We start from the raw sequence: 27,178 nt of genomic DNA on the forward strand, positions 1-27,178 counted from the left end.
GAACATAAGATTCAGTAGCAAACAAAAGGCATACTGAAGTGGATTCCATAAGAAGTTCTCATAAGAACGTTTATGTGGCTTTGGCTTTTGTAATAGACAGTTAGAGATGTATTGTATTTAACAAGGCAATACCACATTGTCCTCTTCGTTGCTACCCCCTTCTGTAAGTTCTTTCTGTCCATTAAGAAATGTTTTTTTGGTACTCTTTTAAAAATATTTTTGTATCTATCACTATAGCTAGATAGATTGTCCAGCTATAGAATAAGGGAGACTTCAGAAAGAACAAAGCCAGTGACAACCTGGAAATGGTGGTGAAGGGATAAGAACAAATTAAGGAGCATCCTGCATATGATTGTACCTTTTTAGTGATCATTTTGGTTTCAAGAAAGTACAACATTGCCATCTAGCATTCATTTACAGTACTGGACCAACATGTGGTCTAGTCCCTGAAAACATTGAGCAAAACAAGGCTGAAGAGGATTCTCAGGAGTAACACACAAAACATCCACCTTGAATAGTTGTCAGGTCACTTCAAGAAAGATGGGGTGTAGGGGAAATTTGGGTAGCTCAGTGGATTGAGAGCCAGGCCTAGAGATGGGAGGTACTGGGTTCAAATCTGGTCTCAGACACTTCCCAGCTGTGTGACCCTGGGCAAGTCATTTAACCCCCATTGCCTAGCCCTTACCACTCTTCTGCCTTGGAACCAGCCAGTATTGATTCCAAGATGAAAGGTAAGGATTTTTAAAAAAGAAAGAAAGGTGGGGCATGTTTGTGCATAGTTCACATAGTTCTAGCAGCAACCCTTGTTTTTAGCTAGACCCGGCTATCTGATGACTTTTTCTATATTCTACCAACTCATCACCAGGTTTGTTCTTGATGAGACTTCACTTCATGAAAACTTTCTTTGATTTCTCTCCTAGGATTCACTATGAAATGCATATTGACATTTCATGCATAGTCTGTCATTTACTCAGTCCTTTCTTAACCAGAGGCAACTTAATTTACTGCCAAATTTCTGCCATTATAAACAATGTGCCTTTGAATTTTTGTGTGCATGTTAAGTCTTTTCTCCTATTCAAAACTACCCTTCAGGAACTTTGGGCAAGGTACAAAGTTTTATTACTTTTATTATATAATGTCCAGCTATTTTTTTCAAAATGTGCTTACTAATTGCGAGCTCCAAGATGAGTACATTAATTGGCTTGTTTTCCTGTAGTATTCCTTCAACACCCTCCCTTCATCTTTCATCCTCCTTCCCTATTTTATGTCTGATACAAAAGAGATCAATGATTTTCAATTATCAAATCTATGTTGCTATACTTTGTTTATATGCCATCTCTGTTTCTCCCAAAGCCCTCTACCTCTATTCTTCCAGAAAGGTCTTATGATTAAAATTATCTCAAGGGACTGATTTGGGGCAAATATAAGCTTATTGATTAGATCAGGTTTATTTGTTAAACCAACATAATAAGTGATAGACATCTTTTCATTGTCTCTCAAAAACTAGAGACAACCTCAAGCACCTTAAGAAGTCTAATAATTATTTAGGAGCTCATTATTCAGCTCTTTGACTTGACCATTCCAAGTTATCATTAATTGGTGATAACTAATTTAACTAACTAATTAATCTAAATTAAGAAGTGGTTTACTAACCCCTCCATCCCCACATTATGCGAAACACATACACAGGAAAAGAATTCCTTCAATTATTAACCAAATTCTGTTAAAAAGGAAGATATTCCTTTGAATTCCCAAAGACACACAAAAAATACAAAATGGAGCAGACTGCTCCCAGACAAAGGAATATTCAATAATTCCCCCTAATATATAGGAATTTAATATAAAATTTTCATTTTCAGCATATGAAAAATAAATTCCCACAAAGGCCTATTTTAGGTCATCATTTTAAAAGGATGTTGAGGATGGACAATTTGATAGAAGTAAATAATAGGATAAATGTTTTGTTTTTTTTTAAGTACTTTCATGGTTATGTGATGCATGTTCTTTTCCTTCTCTCCTCCCAGAGCCGGCAAACAATTCCCGTGGGTTATATATATGCTATCACTCAAAACCTATTTCCATATTATTAATTTTTGTAATAATCTTTGAAAATCAAAGTCCCAAATCATATACCCATATAAACAAGTGATAAATCATATGCTTTTCTTCTGCATTTCTACTCCCAAAGTTCTTGCTCTTGATGTAGCTAGCATTCTTTCTCATAACTCCCTCAAGATTGTCCTGGACAATTGCATTGCTATTCGTATTTAGTAAAGTCAATGAAATATGATAATCCCACAATGGTTCACTTTTTGTAGTTTTGTTCTCCTGGTTCTGCTCATCTCACTCATATGGAAATCAAGCTATTCACCATTTCTTACATAGTATTCCGGCACCTCATTTTCCAATTTTTGCCACCACAAAAGTGCAACTATAAATATTTTTGCACAAACAGGTCCATCCCCATTTTTTAAATCTTTTTGGGATACAAACCTAGTAGTGCTGGATCAAAGGGCATGCTTTCTTTTATAGCACTTTGGACATAATTCCAAATTGCCTTCCAGAATGTTTGGATCAATTCACAACTCCACCAACAATGCATTAGTGTCCCAATTTTGCTACATTCCCTCCAACATTTATTATTTACCTTTACTGTCATGTTGGCCAAGCTGCTAGATCTGAGGTGGTATCTCAGAGTTGTTTTGATTTGCATTTCTCTAATCAGGCGGGATTTAGAATACTTTTTCATGTGACTGATACTTTTGATTTCTTCATCTGATAACTGTCAAGATATGAGAAATGAAAATGAATCACCGTTCTTAATGGAGGACATGCTGAAAAGTTCCATATCAAAATATGATTGAAACTAGTTAGGACATATGCCATTCATTGTTTGGTTCCGTAGAAATACGAGTCCCCTCTGGGAGAAGGAGGCTTTCTATAGCTGAACACATGTGATTCTCACAATAATCTTGTGAGATGGGCACTACAGTTGATTCTAGTTATTTTTACAGGTGAGGCAGTTGAAGCTCAGGAAAGCTTAGGTGGCTTGCCCATGATCATGTAACTTGTCCAAGGAAGGATATGAACCTAGTTCTTTCAGATTCTTTTTTTTAAAGTTAATTTATTTAGTCAATTTAGAACATTATTCCTTGGTACAAGAATTATATTATTTCCCTCCCTCCCCCAACCCTTCCCATAGCTGCCACACATTTCACTGGGTATTACATGTGTCCTTGATCAGAACCTATTTCCATGTTGTTGGTGTTTGCACTAGTATGTTCATTTAGAGTCTACATTCCCAGTCATATCCGCTTGAGCCATGTAATCAAGCAGTTGTTTTTCTACAGTGTTTTTACTCCCACAGTGTTTCCTCTGAATGTGGATAGTGGTTTTTCTCGTAGGTTTCTCCAAGTTGTTCGGGATTACTGCATTGCCACTATTGGAGAAGTCCATTACATTTGATTGTACCACAGTGTATGAGTCTCTGTGTACAATGTTCTCCTGGTTCTACTCCTCTCACTCTGCATCAATTCCTGGAGGCTGTTCCAGTCCCCATGGAATTCCTCCACTTTATTATTCCTTTTAGCACAATAGTATTTCATCACCAACATATACCACAATTTGTTCAGCAATTCCCTAATTGAAGGACATCCCCTCATTTTCCAATTTTTGGCCACCACAAAGAGCGCAGCTATGAATATTCTTGTACAAGTCCTTTTCCTTATTATCTCTTTGGGGTACAAACCCAGCAGTGCTATGGCTGGGTCAAGGTCAGACAGTCTTTTGCCCTTTGGGCATAGTTTCAAATTGCCCTCTAGAATGGTTGGATCAATTCAAACTCCACCAGCAATGCATTAATGTCCTGACTTTGCCATATCCCCTCCAGCATTCGTTATTTTCCTTTGCTATCATGTTAGCCAATCTGCTAGGTGTGCGGTGATACCTCAGAGTTGTTTTGATTTGCATCTCTGATTATAAGAGATTTAGAACACTTTTTCATGTGCTTATTAATAGTTTTGATTCCTTTAACTGAAAATTGCCTATTCATGTCCCTTGCCCATTTATCAATTGGAGAATGGCTTGATTTTTTTTCAACTGGTTTAGCTCTTTATAAATTTTAGTAATTAGACCTTTGTCAGAGGTTTTTGTTATGAAAATTGTTTCTCAATTTGTTGCTTCCCTTCTAATTTTGTTTGCATTGGTTTTGTTTGTATGAAAACTTTTTTAATTTGATGTAATCAAAATTATTAATTTTACATTTTGTCATTTTTTTCTAGCTCTTGCTTGGGTTAAAAGTCTTTCCTTTCCCATAGATCGGACAAGTATACTATTTTGTGTTTGCCTAATTTGCTTATACTTTCCTTCTTTATATTCAGGTCATTCACACATTCTGAGTTTATCTTGGTGTAGGGTGCGAGATGTTGATCCAAACCTAAATTCTTTCTGACTCTAAAGACAGGGTTTTTTATCCAATATACCAACACTGCTTTCTACCATTTATCACTCTCCCAAATCTCCAGGCTTTTAGGAACAGGGTGGGTTTTTGTGTAAAAATTCAAGGATTAGAGGTTTCAGAAATAAAAACCACAGGAGAAGATATGGTTAAAGAACAGAAGAGGCAGGCAGGCATCAAAGAAGTTTCTAAGTAGAAGCACCATTCGAAGGCTGTGCTGAGCATCTGTCCTTTTCTCAATGTGAAGTCCAGGATGCTAAATAGAGATTTGATAATTCCTTTTTTTTTTCCCAAAGGGGATGTGCTCTTCTCAGAGGTCACCACGGATGGAAGTGGAGGAAATCACCTTCTCAGAAAATGGAAGGGAAAAGAGATCATCAAAAATACTGCATAATATATTTTAGAATTATACTGAATTTCCTATGAATTCTCCAGTGCTATGAGCCTGTGTCTATTGCAGGGGACTCTAACATGGAACTGAGGTTGACCATTGAAAGCAGCAGGTATGCTGGAAAAATGGAAGTTAAATTCCAGGGCTACTGGAGTCTGGTGTGTAATGATGTCTGGGGCAGAAATGAGATTTCTGTGATCTGCAAGCAGCTGGGGTGTCCATCTACCACCAATATTCCTCAGGAGAAGAATTGGAATATTGTTCTTCTGTCACCTAATGTTTCCTGTTATGGGAATAAATCTTCTCTCTGTCTTCTCAAAACCTCTAGTGAGAAAATCTCTTAAAAACATAATTCTGAGAATTAGGATTAGAGTTAGAATTAACTTTCAGGAACTGAATGAGAGAGTGGAAGGATAGTGCCTGAAGGAGCTGTTTCATGAGGGTTCTTCTCCCAAATCCCCAGTATTTTTAGAGGCCAAGTAAGAGATGGGAGTCACCTTCTCTGTGGGGCACATCGGACCCCAATTTTACCCCAGGAACTTGTCACTACTGATTACACTGGGACATTTTAAATCTTGGATCCATCAATGATTTTGGGGGAAGAGGGGATTTCCTTTTTTTTTTTTAATTTAAAATTTTTCCCCAATTATATATAAAAACAGTTCCTAACAGCTTTCAAAGAATATTTAGTCTCAAATTCTCTCCCTGCCTCTCTCTCCTCCAAGTCCCTACCCATCTTGAGATATTAAGCAATCCTAGATAGAGTTTACATGTACAGTCATGTGAAACATTTTCCCATATTAATCCTTTTGTGGAAAGAAAATCAAATTGAACAAAATCAAGAAAGTAAAAACAGTGTGCTTTGATCTAGATTCAGAGAGGGAGAGAGGGAGAAAAAAGTAAGGCGGTGGGGTGCAGCTGGGTAGCTCACTGGATTGAAAACCAGGCCCAAAGGTGGGAGATTCTAGCCTCAGACACTTCCTAGTTGCATAACCCTGTGCAAGTCACTTAACCTCCATTGCCTAGCCCTTACTGATCTGTCTTAGAACCAATACATAGTATTGATTCCAAGGCAGAAGATAAGGGTTAAAAACAAAACAAAACAAAATTCCTTCAGCATTATAAAATGTACCAAAATGAATCTAGAAGGTATCTAAATAAAAACCCATACAATGTTATAGTGGTAAGCACTTCCTCTGAATGGCAGGAAAAGATTGGAAGAGGTTCTCAATATGCATAATAAAAAAATGAAAACAGATTTTTTTTTAGTTGATAAAAACCTTTTGAAACAAATAGCAATACTAAAGGTTGACAATGAGTATAGGCTATTAGATTTGTCAAATGGAACAAAAAAATTGGTTTACCTCCAGATAGAGCCTCTGAAACTACTAAGATCCATGAATGTAATAAAAAGACCTTCCACATCTGCATGCATTCAAATAGTATGTCAAAAAAGAAGCATCAAACAAATGCTGAGTCATGCAGATTTATTTAGCAATGTGAAAGAAATTTTGCTTGCAATTCCAGATTAGGTCAACAAAAAGGTTTTCATGAGATTTACTGATCAATTTGAATTTCACAATGAAATAGTAAAAAAAATGTGCAATCTTTCACTGTAGATTACAGTCACTCACTATCCACTGGATATTTATTATATAAGCATGTAACTGGAATTATAAAGCAGAAGATTACTACAAATACAAATCCTAAATCTCCTTCAGAATTAAACAAACTCTATTGGAAGTGGAATAGCATTACAAAAGTAGTCGTTGCTTGCCCACTATTTCCAATGATCAGTTCGCTAAAAAGAAAGAATATTTAATAAAAATGAGATAATTATTATAAGAGAAATATTTAATAACAAAATAATCAAAGTAAGAATTATTTAATTAACCTACTAAATACTCAATCTCCAAAACATTTAGGAGGAAAAACCTTCAAAATATAAAGACATAGCAGAAGACATTAAAATTATATGGGGAAAAACCAGATCTATGATATTCCCGCCATCTCCTCTGCTGACTAAGGTTGTGCCAAAAATGCTTTCAGTGACTCTTTAAGTCAATGGCAAAAGGCAGTGTTTTTATTTATTCTGCAAAACACTGAATATAATAAAAGAATAATGGCTTGTCTGTTTCTATCTGAATCCCATTAAAAAAATTAGAAGAACAAAATACTTTGTATAGTTACTAATCTTTAAGAAAAAGGTAGAAAACCTGGAGATTAACAGTTTAACTGCATTAACAGAAGGAATCTATGTGAGACATTTAGAAAAGACTGACAGAACTTCACATATGAGGAAAAAGATAAATATCGTTAGAGAAATTCTATGAGACAATCTGTGGAAGATTACTAAACTAAATTACAGAACTAAATGAGTTTAACTGACTTCCTGATAAGAACTTAACTGAGTTAAACTTTATTCTACAGGGAAAGCAGTTAACTAGAATTTCTGAGGAGAATTAAGTAAAATTCTATTCTGAAAGAAACTGAGTAAACTACAATCTAAAAAGTACTTATTGGGTCAACTATGGTTCCAGTGTTTTGGAGGACTTGGCAGTTAATGATGAGATGAAGAATATTAGTGAATAGCTTCTTTCCCATTTCTCAGATCCCTCCAATACAGCTCAGCAGCAAGAACTAGAAAGAGAAATCCCATTCAAAATCACCTTAGACAAAATAAAATACCTAGGAATCTATCTCCCAAGACAAACACAGGACCTATATGGACACAACTACAAAACACTTTCCACACAACTAAAAAAAGAGGTAAAGATGTGAATGGCATCTTAGAAAAATTAGAGTTAATAGACATATGGAGAAAAATAAATAGGTACAAAAAGGAATACACCTTCTTCTCAACACCACATGGCACATTCACAAAGATTGATTATACACTAGGTCACAGAAACATGGCATACAAATGCAGAAAAGCAGAAATAATAAATGAAAACTTTTCAGATCATAAGGCAATAAAAATAATGATCAGTAAGGGTAGATGGAGAGCCAAATCAAAAATTAATTTGAAATTAAATAATGATACTCCAAAAATCAGAGAACAAATCATAGAAACAATAATTTCATTGAGGAAAATGACAATGGTGAGATATCCTTTCAAACCTTATAAAATACAGCCAAAGCAGTATTCAAAGGAAAATTCATATCTCTTAGTGCATATATTAACAAATTAGGGAGAGCAGAGATCAATGAATTGGAAATGTAAATAAAAAAATTGAAAGTGAACAAATCAAAACCCCCCAGAAGAAAACCAAACTAGAGATTCTAAAAACTAAGGGAGAAATTAATAAATTCGAGAGTGATAGAACTATTGAACTAATAAATAAGACTAGAAGCTGGTACTTTGAAAAAACAAACAAAATAGACAAAGTACTGGTCAATCTAATTAAAAAAAAGGAAGAAAAGCAAATTAACAGCATCAGAGATGAAAAGAAGGACCTCACCTCCAAAGAAGAGGAAATTAAGGCACTCATTAAAAACTACTTTGTCCAATTATATGGCAATAAATATACCAATCTAGGTGATATGGATGAATAGTTACAAAAATATAAATTACCTAGACTAAAAGAAGAAGAACTAGAAGTCTTAAATGATACCATATCAGAAAATGAAATCCAACAGGTGATCAAAGAACTTCCTAAGAAAAAATCCCCAGGACCTGATAGATTCACAAGTGAATTCTATCAAACATTCAAAGAAGAGCTAATCCCAATACTATACAAACTCATTGAAATAATAAGCAAAGAGGAAGTTCTCAAACATGGTACTGATTCTAAAGCCAGGCAGGGCAAAAACGGAGAAAGAAAATTATAGACCAATCTCCCTAATGAATATAGATGCAAAAATCCTAAATAGGAAGTTAGCAAAAAAGACTCCAGCAGTGATCAGGAGGGTCATTCACTATGATCAAGTAGCATTTATACCAGGAATGCAAGGCAGATTCAATATTAGGAAAACTATCCACATAATTGACCACATCAACAAGCAAACCAACAAGAACCACATGATTATCTCAATAGCCGCAGAAAAAGCCTTTGATAAAATACAACACCCATTCCTATTAAAAACACTAGAAAGTATAGGAATACAAGGACCTTTCCTAAAAATAATAAACAGTATATATCTAAAACTATCAGGAAACATCATCTGCAATGGGGATAAAAGCAAAGCCTTCCCAATAAGATCAGAAGTAACACGAGGATGCCCTTTATATAACCTTTACTATTTAATATTGTACTAGAAACTCTAGCAGTAGCATTTAGAGAAGAAAAAGAAATTGAAGGTATTAAAATTGGCAGTGAGGAGAACAAGCTATTACTCTTTGCAGATGATATAATGGAACCCTTAAGGCACCCTAGAGAATCAACCAAAAAGTGACTCGAAATAACAACTTTACCAAAGTTGCAGGATACAAAATAAACACGCATAAGTCATCAGCATTTCTATATATTTCTAATGCATTTCAGCAGCAAGAATTAGAAAGAAAAATACCATTTGAAATCACCCTAGACAATACAAAATATCTAGGAATCTATCTGCTGAGACAAACACAGGAACTATAGGAACACAACTACAAAACACTTACCACACAGTTAAAACTAGATCTAAACAATTGGAAAAACATTCAGTGCTCACGAATGGGACGAGCTGACATAATAAAAATGATAATCCTACCCAAATTAATTTACTTATTTGGTGCCATACCCATTGTACTACCAAAAAACTACTTTACTGAATTAGAAAAAAAACATAATTAAGTTCATTTGGAAGAACAAAAGGTAAAGGATATCCAGGGAAATCATGAAAAAAAAATGCAAAGGAAGGAGGACTTGAAGTCCCAGATCTCAAACTATACTGTAAAGCAGTGCTTATCAAAACAATTTGGTACTGGCTAAGAGACAGAAAGGAGGATCAGTGGAATAGACTTGGCATAAATGATCTCAGCAAGACAGTTTATGAGAAACCCCAAAACCCCAGTTTTTGAAACAAAAATCCATTATTTCATAAAACTACTGGGAAAATTGGAAGACAGTGTGGGAGAGATTAGGTTTGGATCAACCCCTTACACCCTACACCTGTGACAAGGGAATCACTTTAAAAGACTGATATATATTAATTTAAGGTCGCCAAGGAATCAGCTATGTAATTCCTAAATGAAAACTTAAGTCAGCCGTCAATCTTTTATAGAGTTTAATTACAATAGGAGGAAGTAATTAGAGATAGAGAGAGAGAAAAGGGAGAGAAGGAAATAGGGCTTAAATACCCCTTCTGTTTAGGCTGGGCCAAAAGGCCCAAGCCCTTAGATAGCTGAGGCAAAGAAAAAAGATCAGTCCCTATTACTCACGTGACCAAAATGGAGAAACAGTCTCAGAGGCCCCCACCTTCAGCTTCCTTCAGAGCAAGCTCCTCAGAGCCCACACGAACCACACCGACCAACTACTCAACCCCCTCTGGAGTCTTCAGACCCCCTATCTTTTAGGAAACCATCCAAGTTCCTCCCCTCCGTTCTCCCATCTACCAATCACTGTTCATCAATTTCCCTGTGCCAATGGAGGCTCTAGCTTAACCCAGGACCGCCCAGAGGTTTCTGGCTTTTGCACATGTCTGTTGAAGGTCATATTTTCAAATGATTAAATCTTTGCTCCTTTGCTACAGCCCTTTCTAAATCCTGTTAACCTGAGTAGGGTAGAGATTGGAATAATTAAATTTTGATCTAGGCTGCAGCCCTTACTCAATCCTGTTAGGACTGAATAGGGTGGAGATTGATTCCAAGTATCTCCATTGTATCAATTCTAAAATCAATCATGACTCAAAGAAATTCCTGTTCTATGCTTAAGCATAGGTCAAAGTCCTTTACATTGTTCAGCAAAAGGTTTCTGTCCTAAAGTAATCTTAAGAAGAGAAGAGAAGGAACCTCCCATGCCAATGGGGTTCCCATTCCAATAGACTATCAGTAAGAAATTTTCCAAGTATGAAATATCCCAATGGTGAAATTTCCAACATTTATAAGTCTAAGGAAATTTGAGGTTTACACACCAAGATAAATTCAGAATGGGTGAATGACTTGAACATAAATAAGAAAACTATAAGTAAATTAGGTGAACCCAGAATAGTATACATGTCAGACCATTGGGAAGGGAAAGACTTTAAAACCAAGCAAGACATAGAAAGAGTCACAAAATGTAAAATAAATAATTTTGACTACATAAAATTAAAAACTTTTGGTACAAACAAAACCAATGTAACTAAAATCAGAAGAGAAGCAACAAATTGGGAAACGATCTTCATGAAAACCTCTGACAAAGGTTTAATTACTCAAATTTACAAAGAGCTAAATCAGTTGAAAAAAAATCAAGTCATTCTCCAATTGATAAATGGGCAATGGACACGAACAGGCAATTCTCAGCCAAAGAAATCAAAACTATTAATAAGCACATGAAAAAGACTTCTACATCTCTTTTAATCAGAGAGGTGCAAATCAAAACACCCTAGACAATATAAAATACTTAGGAATCGATGTCCCGAGATAAACACAGCAACTATATGAACACAACTACAAAACACTCTCCACACAACTAAAACTAGACTTGAGCAATTGGGAAAACATCAACTGCTCGTGGGTAGGATATATATATATATATAATATATATATATATATATATATATATTATATATATATATATATATAATAAAAATGACCATTGTACCTAAACTTATTGATCTATTTAGTGTTATACCCATCGATCTTCCAAAAAAAGTTTTTACTGATTTAGAAAACAAACATAAAAAGTTCATTGAGAAGAACAAGGGATCAAGGATAGCCAGGAAATAATGAAAAAAAATACGAAGGAAGGTGGTCTTACAGACCCAGAGATCAAACTCTATTAGAAAGCAGTGGTCATCAAAACAATTTGGTACTGGCTAAAAGACAGAAAGGAGGATCAGTGGAATAGACTTGGGGTAAGTGACCTCAGCAAGACAGTCTATGACAAACCCAAAGACCCCAGACAGTGTAGGAGAGATTAGGTTTGGATAAACACCTCACACCCTACACCAAGATGAACTCAGAATGGGTGAATGACTTACACATAAAGAAGGAATCTATAAGTAAATTAGGTGAACTCAGAATAGTATAGATGTCAGACTTGTGGGAAGGGAACGAATTTAATACCAAGCAAGACATAGAAAGAGTCACAAAAGGTAAAATAAACAATTTTGAGTACATCAAATTAAAAAGGTTTTGTACAAAAAAATCCAATGTGACATAAATGAGAAGAGAAGCATAAATTGGGGGAAAAAATCTTCATAACAAAAACTTCTGACAAAAGTCTATTTACTCAAATTTATAAAGACCTAAATCAATTGTACAAAAAAAAAATCAAGACATTCTCCAATTGATAAATGGGCAAGGGACATGAACAGGCAGTTTTCAGCCAAAGAAATCAATACTATTAATAAGCACATGAAAAATTGCTCTAAATCCTGATAATCAGAGAGATGCAAATCAAAAGAACTCTGAGGTATCCCCTCACACCTAGCAGATTGGCTAACTGGCCAGCAAAGGAAAGTAATGAATGCTGGAGGGGATGTGGCAAAGTTGGGACAAGAATTCATTGCTGGTGGAGTTGTGACTTGATCCAACCATTCTGGAGGGCAATCTGGAACTATGCCCAAAGGGCGATAAAAGACTGTCTGCATTTGTTCCAGCCATAGCACTGCTGGGTTTGTGTCCCAAAGAGATAATAAGGAAAAAGACTTGTACAACAACTTGTACATAGCTGCGCTCTTTGTGGTGGCCAAAAATTGGAAAATGAGGGGATGCCCTTCAATTGGGGAGTGGCTAAACAAATTGTGGTATATGTTGGTGATGGAATACTATTGTGCAAAAAGGAATAAATAATAAGGTGGAGGAATTCCATGGAGACTGGAACAACCTCCAGGAAGTGATGCACAGCGAAAGGAGCAGAACCAGGAAAATATTGTACACAGAGACTGACACACTGTGGTACAATCGAGGTAATGGACTTCTCCATTGGTGTCAATGCAGTGTCCCTAAAACATTCTGCAGGCATCTAGGAGAAAAAACACTATCCACAAGCAGAGGACAGACGGTGGGAGTAAAAACACCGAGGAAAAGCAACTGACTACAGGGGTTGAGGGGGCATGATTGAGGAGAGACTCTAAATGAACACCCTAATGCAAATACCAACAACATGGAAATGGGTTCGAATCAAGAACACATGTGATACCCAGGGGAATCGTGCATTGGCTAAGGGAGGGGTGTTGGGAGGGGGGCAGGAAAAGAAAATGACCTTTGTTTCCAATGAAGGATGTTTGAAAATGACCAAATAAAATAATGTGGGGGAAAAAAAGCAACAAATTCAAATACGAACAAACAACGAAGACTCCTCAATCAAAGGCAGAATTCATGCTCTGTCCTATAAACCAACACTACAAAAACCTACAATACACCTAAAACTTGGGAAATCTCAGTGCCACAGTCATTTTTATATCAAAGTAAGACGAGGTTATACAAAGTATATTCATAATAACCTAAGCCATGGGTTTTAAGCTAATACAAAGCAAATAGGAGCAATAATTGCAATCTCTGAAACAAACTCAAATACAAACAAACATGAAGATTCTTCAATAAAAGGCAGAATTCATACTTTATACTATTTCCAGCAAAAGAACCTACAGTACACCTAAAGCTAAGGAAATCTCAGTCCCACAGTCTCTGGACAAATCACTGTACCCTGTTTGCTTCAGTTCCTCATCTGTCAAATGAGCTAGAGAAGGAAATGGTCAACCACTCCAGTATCTTTGCTAAGGAAACCTCAAATGGGATCATAAACAGTTGGATATGATCGAAACGAAACATCACAGTGGCCTGCAGGTAGAAAGGACTCCTTTTCCCTTTTCTCCCTTTCAAGAGACCTTGTGTCCTAGTCTCTTAGTTGAATTTATCTCAAAAACTTAATATTAGAGAATATGTTGCTTGTAGTGTGACTGATCCTGCATTCTGAAGTAGACCTGATGGGAAGGACACTAGGAGAGTCTTAGAACCTTGGAGGGGACCAGGCAAGCCTCTAATTGTTGGTTACTGATCTGGTTAATTGTCCTTCATTTTCAAAAAGGACCAATGACATCACAGGGTGACGTCTTGACTTGTACATGAATTGGATTCAAGTGAGGCAAAGATGCACAAAATTGTCAGCTTCATCCTCTCTTCCAGAGTTACTGAAGTCCAGAAGCAAGACAAAAGTTTAGCTTGGCATGCAATGGAGGACTGTGACATCTTCAATGTCTAAATTCTAATAATTCTACAGAGCCTGCTGTAGCTGCCTTCATGGCCACTGGAACAAATTGTTCTCATCTGCCCATTCTATTGGGGGCAATCTTCACATACTTGGGGTCGAGAGCCCCTAACACATTTAAGGGTTTGTGGCCCCTCAGTTCCCCTCAATCTGGTTTGGAGTGTACGGATGTGCAAGGAGGACTAGCCCCTCTGCTGAAAGGGCCTGCCAAACCTTGTTTAGGGCTGCTCATCCACCTTTGGTGTCCACTTGGCACTCGACTCTCACCTGTGGCTCAAAAAGTTTGTGACTTCGGGAGTGGCCACAGCCCAATAAACCATTTGGCAGATGGGTTATTGATCTGGTTTGATTTCATCCCAACCAAAGAATCGAAAGCATTTGTACTCAAACAGGTGGGATGCAACTTTCCAAAGAAAAAAAAAGTAAGGTCCTTTTGACTAATTCTCAACTAGGAAGTCAGATTGCTTAGGAAAGACAAGTGAGAGACAAGGGAAGCTGTGAAGGCAATGAGTGATGACTGCTTTTTGTAGCTTGGGTGAGAGGGGGAGAGATAGTATCAGTATAGGGAATATTTTATATACATACATATATATATATATATATATATATATATGACATAGGAATGCTTGATAGGCAGCAGAAAAGTCAGTAAATAACACAAAGTAGATAGTTGAAGCTATGAGTATTCTGAGGGCGAGAACATAAAAGAGCAGCTGGCCAAGGATTACATTTTTAGGAATAAACAGTTCAATGGGAAAAGGAGGAAGACAATCGTTGAAGAAAGTGGGAGCAGCTGGAGAAACAGAAGAATACTAGAGAGAATTTCAAGGATGGGGCGGGGATAATCAACAGTGCCAAATTCTGCAGAAAGACTGAAAAAAAGGTCACTGGATTTAGTGCTCATTATTGAAAGGGGCAAATTAATCCCTGATTTTAGTAATCACAGGGTAATCTGGATCTCTCCAGTTAACATTACTATTTCTCAGACGGGATCTTGTCCCATTCGAGTTGATTTTTATCATTTTTTCAACTGCAATAGATGTTTCTAAACTAGCAGTGGATGCAACTGAGAGCAAACGTTACAATAAACGGATTACCCCTTTCGGCGGGTCCTTTTCTAGCCCGAGGAAGTTAGTGAGGCACAAGAACTGGCAGACTGTTGCCGGCCTCTTCCACTTTCTCCTCCCCTAGCCCACTTCTCTTTCTGAACACCAAGAGTTCAGGCTCGTGGATTACGGCGCAGTTGAAGGGGGCGGGGATGAAAGCACCCTAGAGCCTTGGCTAGGGTGGGAGTGAGCGGAGCTTGATAGGCCAGGTGCACTGAGCCCGTCTCAAATCCTAAATAAGCGCCACCTGGCAGGGGGAAGGCGGAGAGGTTGGGAGCAGGGAATAAAAAAAGCTCCGCCTCATTCTCGCGAGAATCTTGAGTTGGAGGCGTGCCACTTGACGGCCGCGGTGGGCGGAGCCCGGGAAAGAAATGGGGCGGCCTCTTTAGGATCCGCTACCCGCTACTCCCCGGGCCGCGGCGGCGCCGCGATGGATTGACCAGGTGAGGCGAGGCAGGCAGACGGCGGGCCACGGAACCGAGGAGCTTTTTGCTTAACGGTTTGCTTGTTGCCCCGTGTGGGTCTTGGTCCTTGCCAGGTCCATACGGGGGGCTCCGGAGCATGGGGCTTGCTTGGTCCGCTACCACCTGGTCCACCTAGCAAATGCGGGGGTGGGGTAGGCGTGAGGCTCCAGTGATCTCTTGCAGTTGCGGGGATCTGTCCCCCTCACTCACGCGCCACTCACGCACTCTTGCACGCACACTTACAATTACAACACACTCGCACACATACTTACACATACACATTCCCTTGGGCGCGGGGTCTATGTAGTTCCTCTTGCCTCCCACCCTCCTGCACTGGGATCATTCCCGGGACCGTCCCGGCAAGAGAGATGCCTGGAGCTCTCGGTGGCCCGGACGCACCTCACCAGCTGCCAGTCTCCACCCTTCAGTCATTTAACATTTAGTCGGTGCGAGCCTAAGTGGCACGGAGCCAGAGGCTTCTTCCAACTTACCTTTCCAGTTCCTTTCTCCAGGGTTAATCTTCCTCTTCTTCCCTCCCTCTTTCACCACCTCTCCAAGCTTTTAAGACTTCAGCACCTAGGAGGGCGTGGAAAGGGAAAGTGCAAACACCTGGTCTTGCCTTCCCCTAAGGAAGCGTGGGAAGTGGATGCGGTGATTGGAAGCATCCCTTTGTAGCAGCTAGGACCTTGGATACAAAGTTCTGTGGAGAGAAAAATACTCCTGATGCCCCCCCCCTCCTATTACCTCTTCTCTTTCATAGCTTATAGCGTGTTCTAGTTTCTATTGAGAAGAATGAAGAATTCTAGGATCTATTTGCCCCCCTCAGGACTGTGAGCCATAACATCTCTGGAAATTTGTTGTAATTTACATTCAAATTAATCTACCACTCAACTTTTAGAGACTTGTCTTTGAAAATGTATGTGTAAATTCTCTATATAACATGTTTTTATATAAAATATGCATAAACAATATTTTATATAACAGCATACTTCTATACACATAGATGGGTATATATATATCTATGTGTGTATATCTACAAGCATACATGTGTGTTATGCATATGTACCCATAACAAATATTCTTAATAGCCACACGTTATGTGTAACGTGTTATATAAACATATACACATACATGCACATGTATCTGCACGTGCATATGTATATATATATGTGTGTGTGTGTAAATAGATGGATAGATAGATATCACCTGTGAATTTCCATTGGAGATTTACAAGGGAACTTGTTAGCTTCAAACTCCATCTCTTGAAACTAATAATTCTGAGCCTCTAGGAGTTGTAAATTCACCGTTATCAACCTAACTTTTCCATCAGCCTGGACATGTCTTCCTTTTTTATTCTTCCTTTCTTTCTTCAACCACTAGCCCGATTTTATAAATTTTGACTAAGTTCTCATAGAATTGTGTTGGTCTTTGCATTTTAAAAGTTGTCTTATTGGGAGAGGGAGTAGAACTTGACTAGCTGATATTCTATGGAGCTTTTTATTTGCACATTTATTAATCTGCTTCTGAGTCTGAAGGGAAAAAAAGTGTTTATTAAATAGCACAAAGATGTTTCAGTATTATAGATGGTGCTTTTTATTAGGTTTTTTTTTCCTTCCCAATTTAGTTCCCTCTAAGTTTTGTCAGAAAGAGGACCATGTCCCCAAAGTTGAATAAATACACTTGGTTCTTTGCAGGTACTTTCAAATGATAGGTTGTTTGGTTCTTCCTAGTTCCTTTGATAAAGCAACAGCTCTGCAGAATCTAGGATGATGTACTAAGGTTGTGGAATAGTGTTTTGTCAGTGACCTTTTGCTCCAGAACAGTTTTACCTCTTCAGCTAAAATAAACCATGTATTAGTTGCTAAGAGTAGAATGTATATCTTTCACTTCGGCTCTTAGCCACTAAGAAGACATCATTGGCAGACTGTTGGCATTTGTAGAGGTTTTGCCTGGCACTAAACACAACAAACCATAGTGTTTTGTATAATTATTAAATTATTTATTTTATATTCAACAACATAGAAGACCCAGTATGAGTAGTAATGTGAATGGCAAGCAAAGTGGATACATTCCTGTTATTATGAGTTAGTATTTCTTAATCTGTGTCTGTGCTCAAGATGCCAGAACTAAGATTTCAGGTATTCACTATCATTAACTCCTTTAACTTTTCCTTTGGTTTGATGTGGGAATAGGGAGTGCAGGGTAGGTGTATACCTACATATACAACTACCATATGTACCCTGAATTCTTCTCTTTCAAGAATCTGAAGAGCAGTTATGCGGCAAAGCGATGGAATTTGTTCTGTTTGTCTTCAAGGGGCAAACCTAGAAGTAGTGAGTTCATAAGTTGCAGAAAGGTCTCAATGTAAGGAAACACTTGAAACTGAGTAAAATGGTTTGACTCCGGAGTTTGTAGGCTCCCGTTTCTGAAAGTTTTCCACCAAAGGGGTGTACATAAGTGAGATTCCTCTTCTGGGATGGAATGAACTAGATGACCTTGAGGGGGGGGTTCCTTCCATCTCTGATTCTGTGCTTTCCTACTCTGTGCCATCTCTGCACATGATTTTGAGATGGATCAATGCTAATATCTGGATATGGAGGAAGAGAGAACAGAGTTATTAATAAATCAAAACTTCAAGGTAGAAATACCAATATTTTGAAAATTGCCTGAATAGATTTTGCCAATATTATTACCATAACATCTGTGAAGACCTTTGTAAATTACATGCAAATTAATGTGCTATTCAGCTATTCGTTAGATATGTGCCTTTGAAAATTAGTATTTGGAAACTTGTTTTGAAAAGGCTTATTAATCCCACTTCATCAGTATGTTGATTTGACAAAATTGGACATCTAAAAAAATTTCATTGTTGCTTTTAAGAATAATTGTTTTTGTTTTTTGCATAGAAGCTATCATTTTATTTTTCTTTAAGGTTTGTAAGTCAACTATCAATAAAATAGTTTAGTTTGCCACACTGTGCAAGGTGCTATAGACAGCATAGAAGCCAAGGACCTAGATGCCAAGAAACTTACAGTTTAGTTGAAGAAACAATTTCATTAATTATTTCCAAAAAAAATTATATCATCTTTTTATGTGAATAGATCATTCATTCCCCAATGTCTCCCTAATGAGTCCTCCTATGTACCAAAGGAAAAACAGTTTAGCAAAACGAATCAAACTATCATCCTACTCTGACAGAATATACGGGATTACATATCTATAGACCCACATCTTTGCAAAGAAGAGGTTTGTAGTTACTTTTTAATCACTAAATTATGAGGTATTTAGATGTCTTTATTGAGCTCTGCTTTTTTTTTTTAAATGAACACGTTGTACTGGATTTCTGAAGTGTCTTCCAGCTGTATAACTTCTGTGCTTAGAAAAGCACATTAATATAATGATCTTTAATGAGAAGGTGGGGCTTTGAATTGGATTTTGAAGAAAGAAATATTTGAAGAGAGTCAAGGAATGGCATTCTAGGCAGAAAAACAAAACAAAACAAATGAGGGGGCAGCTGGGTGGCTCAATGGATTGAGAGGCAGGCTTAGAGATGGGAGGTCCTGGGTTCAAATTTGGCCTCAGACACTGCCTAGCTGTGTGACCCTGGGCAAGTCACTTGTCCCCCATTGCCTAGCCCTTACCACTCTTCTGCCTTGGAACCAATACACAGTATTGATTCCAAGATGGAAGGTAAAGGATAAAAAAAAATGAGGTTAGAAATCAGCATAGCTTATCTTGGGGCTACTGAGGAAACCAGCCCGGATTAAAGAAAAATGGGAAATTAGATTAGACAGGTTATCACCAAATTCTAGAGGGCCTTGAAAACCAAGCAAAAGAATAGGGAGCCATTGCAAACTGTTGAGTAGAGAAAATAACATTTCAGAAAGGTCAGGTTGCCAATATGCTGAGATACTTCTTAATTAAGGGGGAAAGGTAGAGGTAGGCAATTTGGGAAGCTATTTCAGTCAGACAAACCCAAGAGAAGAAGGGTCAATATTTGGTTGTTGTAGTGGAAACAGAGAGGAATGGGGATAAGGGAAATCCAAGAGAGGTTTGAAGAGAAAAACAATAAGATTTTATAGCATTGTGTATATATGGATTCATTCCCAGCATTGATTAATTGGATGGGCTGGGGGAGCAATCTAATCAAACTATCAAAAATGCAGCTCTACTGATTTGTAGTTCATATTAACCATAATTATGAAATGTTAGCCATTTTACTGAGGATCTTTAGGATTTATAGTTTTGTTTTTTCCTGGGGTAGACACTGTTTTGACTGTCCAATGATAAGGCATTACAGAGGAATAAAAAAAGTGGTTCATTGCTTCAGAGAGCTTACAGTCTATTGGATCCAGGGGAAGGAAAGAGTAAAAGATGATTTCTAACGGTGAAATAGTGGAAAGATGATGACACTGATGAATTGGAGAACAAGGGAAGAAAAGTGAGTCCGGGTTCTGGGAATACAAAGACAAAAGTGAAACAGTCCTTGCTCTCAAGGAGCTTACATTCTAATGGAGATACACAGCTATAAACAACTTAGGAACAAAAGAGACAGAAGGTAGTTTTGGAAGGGAATGGTTGAGCTGCTGGGGTGATACTGAAGCTGAATCTTGCAGGAAGTATTTAAGTGTTTATTTCTTTAGTGGCAGACCACTTAGGATTCTCTAAAAAATCTAATGATAAATTGTTCTCAGGATAACTTTAAGTGTTAATTGAGTCACTTTGTATGGAAATGGAAGTGATGGATCAGGGAAAAAAGGAATAATCTCAAACTACAACTCTGCCATAACTCAGTAAAAGTCGGCTTTAGATATTCCATTTGAAAAGAGCCATAATGTAAGTGATGAATGAGACATAGTGAATCCAGAAGTAAATGTTGACAGCAGTAATAGAAACCACAGATTTTTGTTGGCTGCAGTTATGGGAATAGAAATGACATGAGTAACTAACATCTCTCCAAGGCTAAAAGTCCTTTTTTTCTTTCATAGACTGCTAATGAAGTGCCCCTTAAGTGTAACTCTCTTCTAGACTCTGAGAGCTGGTGCTTTCTAGAGTCTATAGACAGCTTTTCTCTCTGGTAAAAATTCTCACACTTCTTAAAATTACTTCATGGGGTAACTGTTTCCTCCCTTCCTCCCCTGATCCCCTAACTTCCTTCCCTTCCTTCCTTCCCTTCCTTCCCTTCCTTCCCTTCCTTCCCTTCCTTCCCTTCCTTCCCTTCCTTCCCTTCCTTCCCTTGCTTCCCTTCCTTCCCTTGCTTCCCTTGCTTCCCTTGCTTCCCTTGCTTCCCTTGCTTCCCTTGCTTCCCTTGCTTCCCTTGCTTCCCTTGCTTCCCTTGCTTCCCTTGCTTCCCTTGCTTCCCTTGCTTCCCTTGCTTCCCTTGCTTCCCTTGCTTCCCTTGCTTCCCTTCCTTATCTTCTATCTCAGTATAAGTCAGAAGAGTGGTAAGAGATAGGCAGCTGGGGTTAACTGACTGGCCCAGGCCATACAACTAGAAAGTATCTACCTAGCTGCCCTGTCCTTTTTTCTGTGTTTATATTTGTCCTTAGTTTGTCCTCTAGATACATTGTTGGCTAATGGTCCAGGTCTCTCTGATAACATTTCCACTAAAGGGGTAAGGTGGAAGGAGAAAGGAGGAAGGGAGAGAGAGAGAGAGAAGGGGGAGAGGGAAGGAAGGAAGGGAGAATGGAAAAGAGGGGTAGAGGGAAGAGAGAAAGAGGAAGAAGAGGAGAGAATGCTTTCCAAGAGCAATTTTCTCTCCTGGGCTTGACTGCAGCAGAAAATCTGATGTTTTTGAGCTCAAAATCGGACTTGCTACTCTTTTTGTCTGTAGCCCAAGATGTTTCTCCTATGTGGCATCGTATGCTTTCATCCAATGGCCCAAAGTGTTATGAGTCTTTCAGTTTGATTTAGAGTTTGTCCACACATTGTGATGAGATTATAGGAAAATTCCTTAATCCCTAATTGACTCTGCTTATTGATTGGTAGCAAATAAGTTTCTGTGATTTCATTCATAGAAGTGTCTGTGGAAGCATTCACTTTTGCACATAGACACAATGAAAACAAAAGAAATCCAAGGCAGTTAACCATAAGGTAATTGGAGGAGGAAGGACACTCCCTAGTAATTAGGGAATCTGGAAAGTCCTCATAGAGAAGTGGTGATTTGTTTTGAATAAAGACAATAAGCAAGGAGAAAGTGGACTTTGGGCATGGGAGATAGTCAGTGAAAAGGCCTAGAGTGGTGACTCAGTGGATTGAGAGCCAGGCCTAGCTAGAGATTAGAGGTCCTGGGTTCAAATCCAGTCTCAGACACTTCCTAAATGTGTGGTCCTAGGCAAGTCACTTTACCCCCATTACCTATCCCTTGCCACTTTTCTACTTTGGAACCAACACATGGTATTGATTCTCAGGCAGGAGGTAAGGGTTTAAAACAAACAAATAAAAATGAAAGGAATGGCCCACCCAAAACAGATGGGTCTGGTGGGTTTTTATAGGGTTCTTGTCCAGTAGGATTAGGCACTGTGGGAAGGGAGCAAGGAACCTTGATTGGAGTGATGGGAAATGGTCTTGTTTCATGTTAGTTGGGATAAGGGAAGACTCTTGGAGAACTGTCAACTAGTTGATATTTCAACTCCAACTTATGGGTTTGGGGCCATAGCTACTCGTTTACTTTTTAATTTTTAAACCCTCACCTTCCATCTTAGAATCACTACTGTATATTGATTCTAAAGCAGAAGAGCTGTAAGGGCTAGGCAATGGGGGTGAAGTACTTACCCAGAGTTACAAAATTAAGAAGTCTCAGGGCAGATTTGAACCTAGGACCTCCAGTCTTGAGGCCCGGCTCTCTGTCCACTGAGCCACTCAGCTGCCCCAAAACTTGCTTTTACTGAACTACTCAAGGGTTTTAAACTTTCCCAGGGTTGGTTGGTTTGGTTTGGTTTGGTTGTACGTGTGAGCCTGACTACATGGGTTCAAGGCTAAATGGCCACAGGTGCCCAGGCTATTTGGCTTGCTGTAGGGTTGATTAGCACACTCAGGCTGCTGATCTGAACCATGTACTTCAGGAGAAAGCTGAGGTTCAGAAAGCTTCCTTTGACAAAGGGCACTCCATCAACAAGTGCCTTCTTCTGTGACAAGCAGAGTGGAGAAGCTGGGGAAATGGATAATCTGTGCAAGTCCCAGCTGATTGAACCCCTTCTGCTGAGCCTCTCTTCCTTCCCTCAGTGACCAGAAAAAGCTCAGCTGAAAACAAGCCAGCAACCTTAATGAGGAAGCTGTTCAGTGGGTTGATTTCCAAAGGTGCTTCATGAGGATAGAAGGACTTCCCCAAAATGTCCCCAGGGAGGTACCTGAACTAAATAAAGAGTCCATGCTGTATCCACACCTGTTCTTACCCAGCTCTCTTTGTGGTCCCAGGATGGCTCCAATCTGAATAGAGCAAAACAGGTGGAACTGCATAAGGAGGATACCAGCAGAGACCAGCTTGACAATAGGAAAGACCTTCCTTGGGGAGCAAAATTTGAACTTCCCCCTATCGTCCTAGAGCCAGACAGGTAATGGAGAGATTTCTATCATTTCCATTGCCAGGGACCATAGCCTGAGAGGCATGTCCAATAATAATTCCTTTCTTGGCTTCCATTTTTAATATTAAAGGAATTTCTCAACCCCAGAATGAAGATTTTTTTCTTTTAGATGTTAATTATATTGTTTTAAAATGTGAATTCTATTCATAGATGCCAGTCAAGTTATTTCTTTCTTTATATATATATATATATTTTTTTTTTTTTATTTGGTCATTTCCAAGCATTATTCGTTAAAGAGATAGATCATTTTCTTTTCCTCCCCCCCACCCCTATAGCTGACGCGTAAGTCCACTGGGCATTAGATGTTTTCTTGATTTGAACCCATTGCTTTGTTGATAGTATTTGCATTAGAGTGTTCATTTAGAGTCTCTCCTCTGTCATGTCCCCTCAACCTCTGTATTCAGACAGTTGCTTTTCCTCGGTGTTTCCACTCCCATAGTTTATCCTTTGCTTATGAATGGTGTTTTTTTCTCCTGGATCCCTGCAAGTTGTTCAGGGACATTACACCGCCAGTAATGGAGAAGTCCATTACGTTCGATTATACCATAGTGTATTAGTCTCTGTGTACAATGTTCTCCTGGTTCTGCTCCTCTTGCTCTGCATCACTTCCAGTCTCCATGGAACTCCTCCACTTTATTATTCCTTTTAGCACAATAGTATTCCATCACCAACATATACCACAGTTTGTTCAGCCATTCCCCAATTGATGGGCATCCCCTCGTTTTCCAGTTTTGGGCCACCACAAAGAACGCAGCTATGAATATTTTTGTACAAGTCTTTTTGTCCATTATCTCTTTGGGGTACAGACCCAGCAGTGCTATGGCTGGGTCAAAGGGTAGATATTCTTTTGTCGCCCTTTGGGCATAGTTCCAAATTGCCCTCCAGAATGGTTGGATCAGTTCACAACTCCACCAGCAATGAATTAATGTCCCTACTTTGCCACATCCCCTCCAGCATTCATTACTTTCCTTTGCTGTTATGTTAGCCAATCTGCTAGGTGTGAGGTGATACCTCAGAGTTGTTTTGATTTGCATCTCTCTGATTATAAGAGATTTAGAACACTTCTTCATGTGCTTGTTAATAGTTTTGATTTCTTTATCTGAGAACTGCCTATCCATGTCCTTTGCCCATTTATCAATTGGGGAATGGCTTGATTTTTCATACAATTGATTTAGCTCATTATAAATATGAGTAATTAAACCTTTGTCAGAGGTTTCTATGAAGATTTTTTCCCAATTGTTGTTTCCCTTCTGATTTTAGTTACATTGGTTTTGTTTGTACAACAGCTTTTTAGTTTGATGTAGTCAAAATGATTTATTTTACATTTTGTGATTCTTTCTATGTCTTGCTTGGTTTTAAAGCCTTTCCCCTCCCAAAGGTCTGACATGTATACTATTCTGTGTTTACCCAATTTACTTATGGTTTCCTTCTTTATGTTTGTCACTCACCCATTTTGAATTTATCTTGGTGTAGGGTGTGAGGTGTTGATCTATTCCTAGTCTCTCCCACACTGTCTTCCAATTTTCCCAACAGTTTTTATCGAATAGTGGATTTTTGTCCCAAAAGCTGGGATCTTTGGGTTTATCATATACTGTCTTGCTGAGGTCGCTTTCCCCCAGTCTATTCCACTGATCTTCCTTTCTGTTTCTTAGCCAGTACCAAATTGTTTTGATGACTGCTGCTTTGTAATATAGTTTTAGGTCAGGGACTGCAAGGCCCCCATCATATGTGTTTTTTTTTCATTATTTCCCTGGATATCCTTGATCTTTTGTTCTTCCAAATGAACTTTGTTATGGTTTTTTCTAAATCAGTGAAGAAGTATTTTGGTAGTTCAATGGGTATGGCACTAAATAGATAAATAAGTTTGGGTAGGATGGTCATTTTTATTATACTGGCTCGTCCTATCCATGAGCAGTTAATGTTTTTCCATTTGCTCAAGTCTAGTTTTAGTTGTGTGGCGAGTGTTTTGTAGTTGTGTTCATATAGTTCCTGTATTTGTCTTGGGAGGTAGATTCCTAGGTATTTTATTTTTGTCTAAGGTGATTTTGAATGGGATTTCTCTTTCTAGTTCTTGCTGCTGAGCTGTGTTGGAGATATATAGAAAAGCTGATGATGCCAGTCAAGTTATTTCTACCAGTTTGAAGCTATTTAATTTCTGGATCCCTTATCTAAAGCAGAGGTTCTTCACCTGGGGTCCATGAACTTGATTAAAAAAAAAATAATCCTGACCTTCCTTCTTAGACTCAATACAGTGAATTAGTTCCAAAAGGCAAAAAGAGTGGTAAGGGCTAGGCAGTCAGTGAGGGTTAAGTGACTTGCCCAGGGTCACCCAGCTGAGAAGAGTCAGAGGCCAGTTTTGAACCCAGGACCTCCCGTTCTATGAACTTGGGCTTTTAAAAAATATTTTGACATTCAATTTTTCATCTGTTTATCTGGGTTAGGCCCTTACAAAAGTGAACAATATGGAACTATGTTTTACATGATAATACATGTATAACCCAGATCAAATTTCCTGCCAGCACTGGAAGAGGGAAGGGAAGGGAGGGAGGGGGATAAATTCAATCATCTAACTTGGGAAAACTTATGTGGAAATTTGTAATGAAATTACAATAGTATGTAATTGGTAATAAAGAAATAAAAATATTTTGACAACTTTGTTTTATTAAAATTGGCTTTCCTTATAACTTTGTGTATGCTATGCCTTTAAAAGTATTATTTTGGGGGGGCAGCTGGGTAGCTCAGTGGATTGAGAACCAGCCCTAGAGACGGGAGGTCCTAGGTTCAAATCTGGCCTCAGACACTTCCCAGCTGTGTGACCCTTGGCAAGTCACTTGACCCCCATTGCCTAGCCCTTACCACTCTTCTGCCTTATTGACTCCTAGACAGAAGGTAAGGGTTTAAAAAAAAAAGTATTATTTTGAAGGCAGCTAGGTAGCTCAGTGGCTTGAGAGCCAGGCCTCAAACAGAAGGTCCCAGATTCAAATCTGGCTTCAGACACTTCCTAGCTGTGTGACCCTTAAGCAAGTTACTTAACCCCCATTGCCTAGCCCTTATCACTCTTCTGCCTTGGAACCAAAACACACTATTGATTCCAAGGCAGAAGGTAAGGGTTTAAAAAATATATATATATATATGTATATATATATATATATATATATATATATATATATATATGTATAATTCTGAGATGGAGTCCATAGGCTTGAATAGACTGTCAAAGGAGCCCATGGCCACAAAAAAGATGAAGAATTCCTGATTTAGAGGGTTAGTGAAGGGCCTAGTCTCCTCTCACCATTTTTATAGGTCAGTTACAAGGTATCTTGAGCAGTGGCTGAATCGTAGGCTCCCCAGTAGACTAGACTTTCAATAGCCAAAATATGATCATGTTTAAAAGACTAAGATGTGACTCTCAGTCACAGCTACAACCATAAATGGGAGTTATGGCACTTGAGGCAAATTCTGTTGCTGGAAAGGGTTAGAGGGAAGTTGAGACCAGTGAGTCCCGTCATTGCTGTCGATCCTGGAAATGCTGCGTGGGGTTGGTTCCCGGGCCAGGCAGTCCACGGATAGCCTGGCCAAATCTCTGAGCTTTTCTGGAGAGATCTCATCAACTGTATCATCACTGTCTACTGTGGCACGATCAAATTCCAGGGAAAGACGAAGTAATCGTTACTGCCTTTTGTGAAGTTTCTACAATTTCTGTTTGTTCAAAATGGAATCTACTGGAAAAAGTGGCAGCTGGGTTGCTTAATGGATACAGCCAAGAAGACTCATCTACCTGAATTCAAATCTGGCCTTAGCGTATGGCCCTGAGTGAGTCACTTCACCCTGTTTGCCTCAGTT

The 27,178-nt window shown here is 38.5% G+C and overlaps 1 long non-coding RNA gene across 2 annotated transcripts in view; it reads left to right on the forward strand.

Annotated features, from left to right (window-relative positions):
• The first annotated feature begins 15,604 nt into the window (after positions 1-15,604).
• Positions 15,605-27,178, forward strand: part of LOC103104770 (uncharacterized) — a 43,065-nt gene continuing 31,491 nt past the window's right edge. Inside the window, exon 1 of one of the 2 annotated variants that reach the window (XR_008913019.1) lies at positions 15,605-15,731. This is a non-coding gene — a long non-coding RNA (uncharacterized LOC103104770). The remainder of the gene's footprint in view (positions 15,732-27,178) is intronic. The other variant, XR_008913018.1, reaches the window with a different exon arrangement.

Source organism: Monodelphis domestica, chromosome 6, assembly GCF_027887165.1.
Source record: "Monodelphis domestica isolate mMonDom1 chromosome 6, mMonDom1.pri, whole genome shotgun sequence".
Lineage (NCBI taxonomy): Eukaryota > Metazoa > Chordata > Mammalia > Didelphimorphia > Didelphidae > Monodelphis > Monodelphis domestica.